Here is a 16,977-nt window from a genome sequence, read left to right as displayed (position 1 = left end):
CCATATACATTTATACATACACACACACACACACACACACACACACACACACACATTAATAACAGTGTTTTGACTGGGCAGTGATCTGATGGTGCACGCCTTTAATCTCAGCACTCGGGAGGCAGAGCCAGGCAGATCTCTGAGTTTGAAGCCAGCCTGGTCTACAGCATGAGATCCAGGACAGGCACCAAAACTACACAGAGAAACCATGTCTCAACAAAACAAAATAATAATAATAATGATAATTCTAAAAATAAGACCCAGTGTGATAATTTCATCTATTAGGTTAATAAAGATTGGCTGAACTGAGCAGTGGTGGCACATGCCTTTGCCTTTAATCCCAGCACTTAGGAAGCAGAAGCAGGGGGATCTCTGTGAGTTCAAGGCCAGTGAGTTCCAGGACAGGCTCCAAAGCTACACAGAGAAACCCTGTCTTGAAAAACCAAAACAAAACAAAACAAAAACAAACAAACAAAAAAAGATTGTCTGGGCAGTGATGGCACATGTCTTTAATCCCAGCACTCAGAAGGCAGGCGATCTCTGAGAGTTCTAGGCCAGCCTGGTCTAGAGATCGAGTTCCAGGACAGCCGGCATCCTAGAGGCTCAAGAAATGGATCCATAGTCAAGAGCACTTGATGTTCTTGCAGATGGGAGTTCAGTGCCTAGCCTGTATCTGGAGGGTCACAACCACCTGTAACTCCAGCTCTGGGAGATCAGATGCTCTCTTCTGGCTTTCTGGGGCACTACACACATGGTACACACAGAGAGACACATATACATAAATTTAAAATTTTTAATCTTTAAGAAAAAAGGATTGGGGCCAGCAAGATGACTCAGTGGGTAAAGATACTTGCTGCCAAGGCTGACCAGCTGGGTTTTATCTCTGGGACTTACATGACAGAGGAAGAGAACAGACTCCTGAAATAAAGGACTGGCCTCCTATGCTCATGTGCATGGTGGGAAGTTAGCATTCCTATACACTGTTGGTAGAACTATAAATTGAGGCTTTCTGTTTGGAGAGAAATTTTGTGGTATTTACTAACATTTAAAATGTGCTGGGGTAAAGGATTTAGCTCAGCGATAGAGTGCTTACCTAACACTCATGGGGTCGGTCCCAGGAGTTCCAGGATAGCTGTAGCTGGAGGGCTTCTCTCCAGGTCCCCCAAGCCCCGCAGTCCCACAATCCATGTATAAAATAATCACTCAGACGCTTATATCACTTATAAACTGTATGGCCGTGGCAGGCTTCTTGCTAACTGTTCTTTTATCTTAAATTAACCCATTTTTATAAATCTATACCTTGCCACGTGGCTGGTGGCTTCCCAGCGTCTTCACATGTTGCTTGTCCTGGCGGTGGCTACAGTGTCCCTCCTCCTTCTTCCTGTTTCCCCAATTCTCCTCTCTCTTTGTCCCGCCTATACTTCCTGCCTGGTCACTGGCCATCAGTGTTTTATTTATATATTTATATAGAGTGATATCCACAGCAATAGCTTGGGAAAACAGCAAGCCATTTCTTTAAAAAAAAAAAAAATTAGGCTCGGTGATGGTAGCACAAGCCTTTAATCCCAGCACTAAGGAGACAAAGGCAGGAAGATTCTGTGAGTTCAAGGCCAGCCTGTTCTACAGAGTGAGTTCAGATCAGCCAGGGCTACATAGAGAAACCTTGTCTCAAAAAACCAATAATAATGATTAGGTTGAGGAAGTAGCTCATCTGCTGGAGAACTTGCTTTGTACCCTGGGTTCAAGTCCCTGTCACTTCATAAGACAGACATGGTACAGTCTTAGCACGTGTGAGGTGGAGGCAAGAGGGCCAGAGGTTCAAGATCATCCTCAGTTACAAATCAAGTTCAAGGCCAGCCAGGGTTAGATGAGACCCTTTTCCTAAAAATTAGTTTCAGTCAGGCATGATGACACATTATACTGGCTGGTTTTGTGTGTCAACTTGACACAAGCTGGAATCATCAGAGAGGAAAGAGTGTGGAGTATTGCTGTGACAGACCTGACCATATTCTTAAAATTGTGGATGGACTTTAGAACTTTGGGCCAGAAGAGCCATTGAGTGTGGGTTGAGTATTAAGAGCTCTGTGGGATGCTTGGTGGGAGCTTGAAAGAGGAGAATGTTGAAAGCAGTCCAGTGTGGTGGCGAATGCATTTAATTCCAGCACTCCAGGACAGCCAGGGCTACACAGAGAAGCCTCGTCTTGAAAAACCAAGAAAAGAAAAAAGAAAAAAGAAAAAAGAAAAAAGCCTGGCAGTGGTGGCGCACACCTTTAATCCCAGCACTTGGTAGGTAGTGCCAGGTGGACCTCTGTGAGTTCGAGGCCAGCCTGGGCTACAGAGTGAGTTCCAGGAAAGATGCAAAGCTACACAGAGAAAACCTGTCTCAAAACAAACAAACAAACAAACAAACAAAATAAAACAAAAAAAAAAAAGAAGAAGAGGGAGAGGAAGAAGGAGAAGAAGAAGATTGAGAGCAGTGAGAAAATGGAGGCCTGGGTTACGATATTTCAGAGGGAAGTTTAAAGACGCCATCAGGGCCATTTGTTATTTTGAATTAAAGATTCTATGGTTCTGGTCAGCTGGAGCTGAATAATCAGCTGTGATTAATAAGATTCCAGAATTAATAAAGCGAAACGTTGTTTTGCTCGGGTATTTGGTGCTGGTTGGCTAGAGCTAAAAAATTAGTGGTGATTAAGAAGAGACCAGCATCACTGATGTGAAATCTTCTGGGAAAAGTGTTTCCTGAGAATCAGCACACAGAAGCTGTGTTCCAGAGGTGGTCAAGGTTGTACCTTGTGCTGGTAGCTGGACTTGGTAACATTGTAAGAGTCACCCAGGTGGTACTGGTTTTGAAGGCATGAAAGGGTCATGGAGAGCAGCTGAGGCTTGGCACTGTGAGAGGCCAGGGGAGGCCATTGGTGAAGGTGCAGCCTCAGTGGCAGTTGAAGGCCCAGGACTGAAGGGGTCATGCAGAGAAGTTGGGACTTGGCACTGTTGGACCCCAAAATCTAGGGTCTCGAGTGGGCGCCCCAAGAACCCAGACTCCGGTCCAGTTGATGCAACAGCAAGAGGTGTTTATTGAAGAAGCGACTGTACAGACGGGCAAACTCTTGTCCTGAGAGCAAGAGTCGCATCTTGCTGCAGCTACATGGGTGCTTTTAAAGGAAAAACCCACAAAGGCCATAAGATTACAATTCCCATACAATTTCGTTTCACAAGATCATGGCCTGATCACAGAGTGGGTACAGTGACTTCCGCATGTACATTCTTCCTGAAGCCTCAAGGGGGGTGGGGTATCAGGGCGGGAGTGGAGTTGACACAAAGGTCACAGTGGTCCTTCCTGGAACACTTGCAACTATCCCAGTCACAGTTGAGTGCATCTCTTAACAGAAATCTTTTTACATTGTTACATTGTAGGGGTGGTTGAATAATGGCTGAGTCAGGTTGCCCTTGGAACTAGATTTTTAGTTTCTCATTTCCTGGGACTTGGGGGGGTGTAAGCCTGAAGGGTTAGGGTCTTTCAGGCACCATGGGGAGAGCCTATGAGAGGATATTGGTGAAAGTGCAGTCCAGTTGCAGCAGAAGACCCTGGTGTTTTGGAGATGCCAGTACCATGGGATGGCCACCAAGAACAGCAGCAGCAGTGGAGCCTAGAAGACAAGCTGTGTCCTGCAGAGGGCAGAGCTGGAGAAGAGACCCAAACCCTTTGGAGGAGCCCAGAAGATCATGAGTTGATCCAAGCCACTGGACAGTTGGAATTTGAGTTTGCTTTTGACTTGATTGTGATTGTGTCCTGATTTTTCCCTCTTGAGGTAAGAAAGTATGAAGCAGGATCCTAATTAGCATTAACAATAAAAACCCGGAGTCAGATATTAGGATGAAAGCTGAAAGATCAGAGAGGCAGAACAGCCAGCCACCAGAGACTTCTTACCTCTATGAAATCTCAGACCAAATGGGCAATCCTGTCTTTACAAATCCTTAGACTAAATGGGCCCTAGATCTTGTCTCCACCAGCCTTATATTCCTGTCGCCAACTCCCTAGTGCTGGGATTAAAGGCATGAGCCTCCCAAGTGCAGGAATCAAAGGTTTGAGCCTCCCAAATGCTAGAATCAAAGGCATGATCCTACCAAGTGTTGGAATTAAAGGTGTGAGCCACCACTGCCTGGCCTCTATGGTTAATTAGTGGCTAGCTCTGCCCTCTGATCTCCAGGCAAGCTTTATTTGTCAGAACACAAACAAAATATCATTCAACAAAAGTATTCAAGTTGAGAGAACTTGAATTTTATAAGATTTTGAATTTTAAAAGATTGTCTATTTTATTTTTAGTATTTATTATTTTTTCCCCCAGTATTAGAGCTTTATTAGGAGGAGGCATGGGGACAGAAGAGAGTGACCAGGCTGTGAAAAACACGTGCAGGGAGAGAGATGGGGGGGGGGGCGGGCAGAAGAGAGAGATTGGCTGTTTTAAAGGAACTGAAATTTTAATGTGTTTGAATTTGTAAAGACTGTGGGACTTTTAAAGTTATTTATGTTTTTGATGTGAGATCTTGGGAATGAATAAGAAATGAAGGGTTGTGGCTTATTAGAGATGTATTTGTGTGTCAGTTGACAAGGGGTCAATTGTGCTGGCTGGTTTTATGTGTCAATTTGACAAAAGCTAGAGTCATCAGAGAAGAAGGAGTCTCAGTTGAGGAAATGCCTCTATGAGATCTAGCTGTAAGGCATTTTCTCAATTAGTGATCAATGGGAGAGGGCCTAGCCCATGGTGGGTGGTGCCATCCCTGGGCTGGTGGTCTTGGGTTCTATATATAAAAAAAAAAAAAAAGCAGGCTGAGCAAGTCAAGAAAAGCTAGCCAGTAAGCAGCACCCCTCCATGGCCTCTGCATCAGCTCCTGCCTCCAGGATCCTGCCCTGTTTGAGTTCCTGCCCTGACTTCCTTCAGTGATGAACAGCAATGTGGAAGTGTAAGTCTAATAAACCCTTTCCTACCCAGCTGCTTTTTGGTCATAGTATTTCATCATGGCAATAGATACACTAACTAAGACACATATGTTTATATTCAGGTGACTGGAACTAGAAAATAGCTCTGTGTTCAAGGCCACCCAGGCCTACATAACAAGATTGCCTTAAGTAAAAAACTAGCTAAATAAAAATTAAACCCTGGGGACTGAGAGTTAACGCAGTAATAGAGAACTTGCTTAGCAGATGCAAGCTCTGATAGGACGTCCAGCTATAAAGATGTAAGTATTCACCTATCCCGAACTATTAACAATAGTTGCTAACTGTGAGTTAGAACAGAGTATAGGATATTGTACAAGGGAATTCCAATGTTTGTGTTTGTATTCCATATTTATTTATTTATTGATTTTTCAAGCCAGGGTTTCTCTGTGTAGCCCTGGCTATCCTGAACTCATAGAGATCTGCCTGCCTCTGCCTCTTGAGTGCTGGGATTAAAGGCCTCTGCCACCACCTCGCTGCCTCCATATTTATTTTTTATTCAAATCCTAAGCTGGGGCTGGGGATATAGCCCCAGTTATTTCAGTACTTACTAGCACCCTGGAAGGTGTCTGCTCCCCAGCACCTAATAAACTGTGTGTAGATGCATGCCTGTAATCTTAGTACCAGTGACGGAATCAGAAGAATCAGAGGCTCATGGTCATGCTTGGATATGAGACCCTATCTAAAAAGTCATGTGACTTTTATAAGCAGACAAAATAGTAAGAGCACTTGTTAGAAACATGCCATCTGTGTTGCAGAGACGGTTCGATGGTTAAGGACAAATGTGGCTGAGTCATGAGGAGCTAAGTTCATATCCCAACACCTACATTGGGCAGCTCACAAACACCGGTAACTCTAGTTCCACAGGACTCAATGCCCTCTTCTGACCTCGCTGGGTACTGCGTGGTGTGCATATATACACACAGATATATACAAGCATGAAAGATATAAAAAGAATAGTTAAATCCTTGCTTAAATGCCATCTCAAGACATATTTGGTAATTTTCTTTCTTTTTTCTTTAACGTGTGTGGGTGTTTTGTTCACAAGTAGGTCTGTGCACCACCTGTATGCCTGGTACCCAGAAGAGAGTTTCAGATTCCCTGGACCTGGAATTGTAGACTGTGGTGGGCCACCATGTGGGTGCTGGGAATCAAACCAGGGTCATCTGGAAGAGAAGCCAGACTTCTTCACCCCTGAACCCCATTTCCAGGCCCCCATAGTTAGTCTTAGGAGCTGTTTCAGGAGAAGCATTGATACCTGCTTTCTGTTAATGTCCTAGTTAGGATTTCTATTGCTGTCATTAAACACTGTGACCAAAAGCAAGTTGGGGAGGAAAGGGTTTATTTGGCTTATACTTCTACATCTGCAGTCCATCACTGACAGAAGTCAGGACAGGAATTCAAATAGGACCAGAACCTGGAGGCAGGAGCTGATGCAGAGGGGTGCTGCTTACTGGCTTGTTCCTCATGGCTTGCTCTACCTGCTTTCTTGCTTAGCCAGCCCAGGGATGATCTCATGCACTTTTACTTTTCCATATTCTGGAGGCTCAATTACAGTACCATTGCAGGTCAATTCCTCCCTGAATGCCTTCACTGGTTCCTTTTTATGGTGACTATTAGTGATCCTTTGGACAGTAATAATGTGAAACTGTTTCACTTAGTATTTATTGTATTTTAAAGCAGCCTTTAATATGGTTCTAAAGAGTATTCGGGTTCTCATACATTTTTTTTTATTTGAAACTCTAAAAGATATTTTTTTCAAATACCAAATTCAGTTAAATATCTTTCAGCAATAATACCAAATGATGTTCATTTTCCTTATATGGATAGAATCCATACATGGATAGATCCTCAGTGCTGGCAGGAAGCAGGTCATCACCCTTACTTATATCAGCAAAGGGGCCCAAAGAATGTAGGCTCTGAATAGTGGACATTCGATAGGATTCCTTTTCCTGGGTGGAAATGGCCAATGGAAGATGGCTGTGTGCATGTTGAGGAAGAGTGTGGGGAAGAGAGAGGCAGCTGAGTCCACTTAAAGGTGCGCCAGTGACTCTTTTTCTTTCTTCTTCCTCTTCCTCCTCTTCCTCTCCTTCTCCTTCTCTTTCTTCTCTTCTCCTTCTTCTCCTTCCTCCTCCTCCTCCTCCTCTTCTTCTTCTCCTTTTTTTTTTGTTTGTTTTTTGAGACAGGGTTTCTCTGTGTAATTTTGGTGCCTGTCCTGGATCTTGCTCTGTAGACCAGGCTAGCCTCGAACTCACAGAGATCCACATGGCTCTGCCTCCAAGTGCTGGGATTAAAGGTGTGGGCCACCACTGCCCAGCTGTGACTCTTTTTCTATTGCAATTATTTGTGAGTGTGTGTGTGTTTGTGTATGTGTGTGTGTTCTTGTGTGTTCACCTGTGTGTAAGGACAGAGAATTTGGGGTAGTGTTCTCAAGTATTAGCTGAAGTAATTTTGTTGTTTTGTTTTCATATTTTTTTAAATTAATTTTATGTTTGTGAATGTTTGGCTCATATGTATGTATTTGCACCAGGTGCATGCCTGGTGCCTGCAGAGGCCAGACAAGATTGTTGGATCTACTGGAACTACAGTTAAAAGGCAGTAGTGTGCTGCCATGTGGGTTCCCATGGAATCCAGGTCCAGTGCAAGTGCCATCTCTCCAGGAGCCGCTCACCCCACCTCCACTCTCCTCTTTTGTGGTAGGGTCTTATGTATATAGTCTAGGTGGCCTCCAATTGTTTTTGTGTTTGTTTTTGAAACGGGGTCTCAAAGCATAACATCTGCTGGCCTGGAACTCACAGAGATCGTCCAGCCGCCAACCTCACCCCTACCGGCCAGGACAGGCTGCCGTCACACCTTCCACCTGCTTGAACATGTTATTAACACAGAGCCAAGGCAGTCCTTGAGCTCCTGATCCTCCTGCCTCCACCTCCCCAGCGTCATAGGCGTTTACCGCCACGCCCGGTCCAATAGGTCTTCGTTTAAAAAGGCATTCAGACAAGTAAAGGTCACACAGCAGGCTACCAGGATCCTGCTTGTTGCAGAGATGCAGGACCAATTACGTTTTACTATGAGATCATTTTGGAGCCTTGGGATTGGTGTTTGTGTCTTAGCTCGCTTTCCTCAGCAGCCTTGCACTAATGGTGACACAGAACCAGAGCACGGTTCACGGTTCGTTCACGATCATACTAAGACTTTCCGGGCTTCAAGTTCTTGCAGATCTCTTGGCAACCTTCGATACAGGGCAGCCCAGCGGTCGGTCGGGAGACCTGTGTTTCCTGCTGTGGCCAGCCAATCGCTCAAGCCCGGGAGCCTACAGCCCTCCCTCACTGCCTCCCTCCTCCTACTCCAGGCTGTGACAGCTGTCACCCCTGCCCAGACTGCTTATCAAGGGTGACTGAAGGCAAGTCACACCATCCTCACGTGACCTGCCTGGCCCAGAGCCAGCTTAAAGCGGCAGACTTAAGAACTTCCAGCGCTGAGCTTGAAAGTGCTTGTGCCCTGCTTTGCAAGGGAGAGAACTGGAGTTCACTGAAGAAGGGGCTTGGTACCAAGGCACAGTGGAAGTTGATGACAGCCCTGAACTCCTTTTCCTCCCTCAGGGTAACAAGTCGGGTGGGAACCTTCCCCACTTCATTTTTGACCTACTCTATATTAGGGCATTCGGTTCTCTTTCTTTTTCTTTTTTTTTTTGTTTCTAGACAGGGTCCCTGTGTAGCTCTGGCAGCTCTGGAACCCGCTTGGCTCTTTTTCTTTTTTAAAAAATGTTTTTATTATTGCTGGGAGGTAGTGGCGCACGCCTTTAATCCCAGCACTCTGGAGGCAGAGGCTGGGGGATCTCTGTGAGTCCGAGGCCAGCCTGGTCTACAGAGAGTGTTCCAGGACAGCCAGGACTGTTACACAGAGAAACCATGTCTCGAAAAAACAAACAAAAAGAAAAAAGAAGAAAAGAAAGAAACCCTAATCTACAGGCTGGGGAGATGGCTCAGTGGTTAAGAGCACATATTGTTCCTGCAGAGGACCCAAGTTCAATTCCCAGCACACGTCAGGGAAGTTGCAACAGGTAGCCTGCCAGCCCTCTGTCTCCATATGCAGATGGACACACAAATAAATCATACAAATATTTTCTTTTTTTATTTCTTTTTCTTTTTTAGATTTTTCAAGACAGAGTTTCTCTGAACAACCCTGGTTGTCCTGGTACTCTCTCTGTAGACCAGGCTGGCCTCACAGAGATCCCCCAGCCTCTGCCTCTCAAGTGCTGGGATTAAAGGCGTGTGCCACCATTGCCCGGCTACATTAGGGTTTCTTAAACCGTTTCCACTCGTGAGCCCCCTTCATTGGAGACCTTTTTACATGACCCCAGGTCTATAGCTACATATAATAGTGTATAGACAAACATTTACTGACAATAAATCTAGGGAAGTGAGACAGGGCCTCACTCTGCAGCCCATGCCAGCCTAGAACTCACAATATAACACAATTTATTTTAAAAACTTTTTTTTTTTTTTGCTGGGCGTGGTGGTTCAGACCTGTAATTCCAGCGCTCAGGAGATGGAGGCATGCTCAAGGTCGTTGTTGACTTAATGCTAGTTCTAAACTAGCCTGGCTACATCGGACCTTATCTCAGAAAACCAAAACAATGGGCAGAAGGATGGCTCAGTAGTTAAGAGCACTGATGGTTCTTCCAGAAGACCCAGGTTTATATAGCAACACCCAGGTAGCAGCTCACTACATTCTATAACTCCTGTTCTGGGATGCAGATGCCCTCTTCTGGCTTCCTGGGGCACTGCATGCACATGGTTCACATACCTGCAGGCAAAACACTTACACAATTTTCCTTGTCTTTCTAGCCAATCCATAAAGACTGAATAAACAACTTTGTCAGGGAGACACACTTGACTTCCATCTCACAGATGTGTAAACCGAGGATCGGTAGGAGATGTGCTTGAGTCTTCCCCACACAGGAAAAGGCAGAACTGAGACCCTTCTGAAATTTGAACTGTCTGACCCCCAAACCCAGTGGCCTGACCCTTTGAACACCAGCCTGATCTACATAGTGAGTTCCAGGCCAGCCAGAGCTACAGAGTAAGACCCTGTCTCAAATAAACAAACAAATAGATAAAAAGTAAATAGACAAATCCTTCCTTGTAGCAAGCATTCTTCCAGATTTTAAGTGTACATTAGTGAACAGACAAAAAACCCTGCCCTTGTGTAGTATAAATCTTAGCAATGTCTGAGACTGATTTAAGATAATTAATGAAAATGACACGTGACATTTAGTGTGACATTGAGGTATCACACACTAAGCAAATGGCAATTGCTCCTTTTTTTTTTTTTTTTTTTTTTTTTTTTTTTTTTTTTTTTTGTTTTTCAAGACAAGGTTTCTCTGTAGTTTTGGTGCCTGTCCTGGATCTTGCTCTGTAGATCAGGCTGGCCTCAAACTCACAGAGATCCGCCTGCCTCTGCCTCCAGAGTGCTGGGATTAAAGGCGTGCTCCACCACCGCCACCACCGCCCGGCAATTGCTCTTAATGGGGGAAAGAGCCCGAACACAGAAAATGCTTGTGTTACATTAAGCTTGAAGCTTCTGGGGAGCAGCCTCCGATTCACATCTACATCCACAGAACTTAATGCAGGGCTTAGGGCACAGGAGGGCTTGGCAGATATGGAAGAATGCAGCATCAAAAGCAGAGATCAGCATTGCCTTTCTCTGCCTTGGCTAAGCTAACTTAAACGCCACAGCTGAGACATAAACCACATGCTCCAGAAACGCCTTCTGCCCTTCATTTGTATATTTCACACTTGCCAGTGTTGAAAGGTAACTACTTTCTCAACACATCACATGTTATGATAGGTCTGAAATGTGGTTGATGTGTTGTAAAATCTGTGTTAAATTAATGCATGAACACCTTAACTATAGGGAAATAGAAAGATTTGAGAAAATTCAGGCATGGCGGTACACACCGGTAATCCCAGTACTCAGGAGGTTGATACTGGAGGATTGTGCTTTATAGGCACGCAGAGGCTACATCCTGCTTTTGTTTTGTTGAGAGAAATAGGGGAGAGGGAGAGACTGAAATGCAGAGAAAATATCTCTGGACAGATAACTCCAATTCTTGTGTTTTGTTTTGTGTGTTTTTATTTGTTTGAGGCAGGGTCAGGTCTCACGGTATAACTGTGGTCTGAAACCTGCTATGTTGACCAGGCTGTCCTTGAACTCACGGAGAACTGCTGCCATTGCCTCCTGAGTGCTGGGATTGTAGGTATATGGGGCTGTGCAATGGGGCTCTTACTTTCTACATTACCCCAAGGTGAGGAGGACACATAATAACCTTTTGTTTGTTAGTGCCTAATTATGTGGGGTGGGTGTGTCTGTATGTGGTCATGGGCATGCAATTGCAGAGGAGAGGCCAGAGGGACCAGATCACTTAGGGCTAGAGTTACAGGTGGTTATGGGCCACCTCTATGGAAGCTGGGAACTGAACTCAGGTCCCCTGGAAGAGGAGATCCTTAGCTCAGCACTCAAAGCCCTCCGATCAGACCCCCAGGGACACTCCACTGGAAACTTCCTCAGCTACACCCTGTCCTTTTCCCAGAACTCAGGCTTTCTTCCCGGCTGCCCTTCCTACATGCCCCCAGCCTCAGCTCAGGCTGGGATACACACCCTGGACATTATTCCCAGTGGAGTTCTAAATTTGGCTGGTTGTTAGGGCTGTGGGTACACAGCTGAGGTTTCCTTTTCTTAGATAGCTGCACCTATTTCTTATTTTTCATTTTAGTACCTATTTTACCAGACCATGAACTCTGTAAGGTTAGGAACCCAGTCTCATTTATTTCACCACTGTGTCCCAACACGTCACTGGGACCTCAATAATTATTCAGTGTATTCTTTGTGGCCAATGATTTCCAAAATGTTTTCTGGGTGTAATGCATACCTTTGTATTTTTAGATCTGAAATGCCTGAGAGTTGGGACCTGATACTCATTTCTTTTCCTGTCACTTGGGATGCTCCGTGTGTCTCAGCACAACAGGCTCTGTTCACCACACACGCCGATGGGTTCAGCTGGGGATTGCAGCCATACTCACAGTGTGCACGTGGACTTGGGGAAGTTCACATGACCCAGCTGGCTGCAAATCTAAGGGCAGGGAAAGAATTGGGTTTTGTGGTAAATTATCTCAAGTCTCGGCTGAGATTTTATGCCTTCTAAAAAAGCTTAAAAGGTGTTGTTTGCCTTAGCAGTTCACACACTATAATTGGAGTGACAGTGTTGTGGAATATTTCACACAGTACACTGTGTGAAAATGTACTGCTGTGATTAGTATAATAAAAAACTGAATGGCCAATGGCTAGGCAGGAGGTACAGACAAGGCTTCTAGGCACAGAGAGAGGAAGTAGGAGGCGATAATTGAGGTGCAGAGGAAGTTGGACATATAGAATGAAAGGAAGGTAAAAAGCCACAAGGCAAAATGTAGATTATTATAATTGGGTTAATTAAGTTATAAGAGCTAGTGGGGGGGGGGGGCTGGAGAGATGGCTCAGAGGTTAAGAGCACTGACTGCTCTTCCAAAGGTCCTGAGTTCAATTCCCAGCAACCACATGATGGCTCACAACCATCTGTAATGAGATCTGGCGCCCTCTTCTGTATACATAATAAATAAATAAATCTTAAAAAAAAAAAAAAAAAAAAAAAGAGCTAGTGGGGAAAGCCTAAGCTAAGGCCGAGCTTTCATAATTAATAAGAAGTCTCTGGCCGGGCAGTGGTGGTACATGCCTTTAGTTCCAGCACTAAGGAGGCAGAGGCAGGCAGATCTCTGCGAGTTCGAGTTCGAGGCCAGCCTGGTCTATAGAATGAGTTCCAGAACAGCCAGAACTGTTTCACAGAGAAACCCTGTCTCAAAAACAAACAAACAAACAAACAACAACAAAAGAAGTCTCTGTGTGGTTATTTGGGAGCTGTCTGGCAGCCCAAAGAAAAATCCAACTATATATTATATGGTGCCTAAAGTGGGGGCACATACACAGAGCCCATCACTCATGATGTAAGAAGCCCTGGCTGTACAGCAGAGCACTTGAGCAGCTGGCCTGATAGGTAAAAATGCCTGCCAATCAGACTCAGCACATTCCCAGAGCTGGGGTGGTAAACACAGCTCTTGCAGGTGCTTCTATGAAGTTAGGCTCTCACGGAACTGGGGGGGGGGGGAGACACTGTGGGGGAGACACGGGAGGGGGTGTGGAGCCAGCCACCAGAGCTCTGGGGCAGCTGGCATGACCATTTAAGGTTTGTCTCATGGTCCGAGAAAGCTGTAGATGCACAGAAAGTCAGGTCCAGATGTAGAAAACCTCTCAACAAGTAGAGTAGACTTAAAAATGTGCTTAGATGCTAAAGAAAGAAATGAAAATGGGTATAGACAGTCATAGAAAAAATAATTAAAAAATAATAGTCTTTAAAAAGAGAATATATATATATATGTATATATATATGTGTGTGTATATATGTATGTGTATATATATATATACCACATAAAAATGGAAAATATTATAGCACAGGGAGTTTGGACCTTATATGGTGCTTGGTTAATTTTTTTTTTTCTCCAGAGCTGAGGACCTAACGCAGGGCCTTGCGCTTGCTAGGCAAGCGCTCTACCACTAAGCTAAATCCTCAACCCCTAATTTTGAACTTTTTAAATGCTAATGAAGAAAGAATGACAGCTGCTGAGAGACGCTGGTTTGTGGAAGGGACTGCGGAATTAAACCAGCCTAGATACTTTAGGGGTGTCTTGGCTTCAAAATGGAAGTCAGACAACGTGTTGTGTTGGTGGAGAGGTTGTGCTTTTGTTTCCACAGGAAATGAAAAGCTATGGATTCCTTTGAAGTTAATTGAGATCAGATTTGATTCAGGGGAGACCTCTTGAGGATCTTGGCTACAGACATAGGGGAGGAAGCCATGTGTGAAGTATATGCTGATCCCTTGACATGGGAACAGCTCTGAGACCGGGTGAGACATGGTAAATCTTGTTGGCTACAGAGTCCTCATGACTTATTATTACATGCCATTCTTTCATATGGCATGAACAGAAGTTTGGTTATACAGTCCAAACAGACTTATAGAGTTAACATATGCCTTTTACCTGCTCAAACATAGAACAAAAAATAATCTTTAGCTGACTTGTGCACACCACACATTCCATACTTGTGTTAATGCAGATATATATGTTACCTTTAAAAGTTTATGTGTTTTCAGAACAAAAGAACCAAATACCAGTAAAAAAGACAAGTAGCCCAGGTGATCCAGCCTCTCAGAGTGCCTCTGTTGCAGTTTCCTCTGCATCCAGAACAACCTCATTAGCTGAGATGGTCCAACCTCACATACTATCCAGCCAAGACTTCAGATAAGCCCTACACTTTCCCATCACACAGAGACTAAACAAAAAATAATACAGCTAGCTCTCCCAGGACTTGATCATTATCCCAATTTTCTCAGGGTTCCCTAAAGATGGCATTGCCCCCAGACAACAGGAAGTAATTTTAAGACTATGCCCACATTCCCAAGAGGTAGGGTTGGTGGTTTTTGGTCATTTGGTGGATTATGAATGTTTGTTATAATTTAGGGGTGTTAGTTGCAAATTGTTACTGGTCATGGTAAGGGAGGAAACTAAGCAAGGGAGGTTGGATTCAAGGATCTCTTTCTGAAAGAAAAAAAGGAGAGGAGATATGGGAAGGATAGGATAAAGGGGTAGATTATTGAATCTACTTTAAAAAGCAACCATTAATCTCAAATATTTAATATTGGTATAGATTTTTATATATTGATACAATTTAAAGTTATTTTTGTTATAATGTATATATGTTCCTACTATTGTTTAAGGTATTATACCTATGCAGCTCATTTAAAAATGTATAATTATGAAATACAGGTTAGTAGTTTGTAGTAGTCATCTATAATAATTAAACATAGTTATGCTAAGTATGTTTTCAAGGTTAAACAGAAATATATTTTAGATAGTTGGACTTTAAACACTTCAAAGACCTACAGAATATGACATTTAAGATGTTTAAATAGCCTAAGGCTTTTCATGACGGTGAGACACATCTGCTCCTGACAGTACCAATTTACTTCAAAAAAGGATGATAGGCATCGAAGAACCTCCATATGGAGTTTGCCTTTGTTGTGGCAAAGTTAGTCACTTGACAAAAAAACTGCCCTTGCCTTGACTACTGACAGTATGCTGTCCAAATTGGGTGAGCAGAACATAAAAGAAGGTGACAGCTGAACTTTACCAAGACAAGGTAGGACAGTCCTTCAGAATTCCTCTTCACAGAAAAGTCTGTCAGATATTCTAGGCTGAAGATGGATGCCCTAACACTGCAGAGGAAACTTGAGTGACTGTCCAGGCAGCCAGCTGTCTCTGTCATTTCTATAGTTTTGGAAATTGCTTGTTCTCTACTTCCTGTTTACACAGGTAATATTATATCCTTCTTTGGTCTATGATAGAGTTTAGACTAGATAGTTATATTTACAGTTTTCCTTGTTACCAAAATCAGAAAAGAAACTCATAAAAGAAGTATAAAGTGTATAAGGTTGAAAAATATAAAAGCTTAAGTTGTTTAGCTAAGAAAATGTTTTGAAGTCTAAAAAGATAGTTTTGAGTTGGTAATACAAGTTAGATAGAAAGTAAATTAGGTACAAAACTTTTGACTCACCAAGATAGGATAGATAATGTAATATTTTCTCTGAATTTGCCAAATACAGATAGACTGGACATTGTAAATGTAATTCTTACTTGATAATTGTTCTTATGGTATATAGTTTTACTATGTTAGAGTTAAAACCTTTCCTTTCTATTTAGACAAATAAAGGGGGAAATGTCGTGGGATATTTGTATACTATGTGAAAATGTATTTCTGTGATTTGTGTAATAAATGGCCAATAGCTAGGTAGGAGATATAGACAGGACTTCCAGGTACAAAGAGAGGAAGTAAGAGGAGATAACTGAGGTGCAGAGAGATGCCAACAAGACTTGGAGGGAGTTGGACATGCAGAATGAAAGAAAGACAAAACATAGATTAATATAAATGGGTTAATTTAAATTATAAGAGCTAGTGGGAAAAGCTTAAGCTAAGGCCGAGCTTTCATAATTAGTAAGACGTCTCTGTGTTGTTATTTGGGAGCTGGTTGGTGGCCCAAAGAAAAATCCAGCTGCAACACAGAGGTTAGCATGGCCCCTATGCATGGACAATACTGAAATTTGTTCCATAATTTTAGTTAGGAATGGTGATTCATGAATTCTAAGACTCAAGAGGCTGAAGCAGGATTGCCTTGAGTTTCAGGCTAGTGTGGGCTACACAGGGAGATCCTGTCTGAATGTCTGAAACAAACACAGAGCTGTTAATTCTACTGGTCAAGAATAAGACCATGACCACAGTTTAAAATCAAATTTGAAGCTTTTTTTTTTTTTTCTTTTTCTGAGACAGGGTTTCTCTTTGTACCCCTGGCTGTCCTGGAACTCTCTTTGTAGACCAGGCTGGCCTGGAACTCACAGAGATCTGCCTGTCCCTGCTTCCCAAGTGCTGGGTGGGATTAAAGGCATGGGACCAATGCCAGGTCTTGAAGCAAACTTTAATTAAATAATGGTCAGGTGCATAGGCTCTGGCCAGGTCCATGCCTAGGTTCCCAGGAAATGGCCACTAGTCATGGTTTGCAGGGGCTTAAAGTATTTCTCATCAGGTCCAATCAGGGGCAAGAGTACCTCCTGCCATATTTCTTGTCCATTGTGATGAAGCACATCCAGTGCACATGGGTCAAACAAGCTTGTTTAGGGGCATGAACACACGTGGCTTGTTGTCTCCCATACACAATAGCCTCCAGCACTTCAGGAACTATCTGTCCTTGGGCAAGGGGCTTGCAGATCAGAGGCAAATTTTGTTTCATGGATCTCTTAGGCATAGTAATGAAAACATTTTTGTAACTTTTGGCTCTCACA

This window comes from Peromyscus maniculatus, chromosome 2 (assembly GCF_049852395.1).
Source record: "Peromyscus maniculatus bairdii isolate BWxNUB_F1_BW_parent chromosome 2, HU_Pman_BW_mat_3.1, whole genome shotgun sequence".
Lineage (NCBI taxonomy): Eukaryota > Metazoa > Chordata > Mammalia > Rodentia > Cricetidae > Peromyscus > Peromyscus maniculatus.
Note: the sequence above shows the minus strand (reverse complement) of the source record.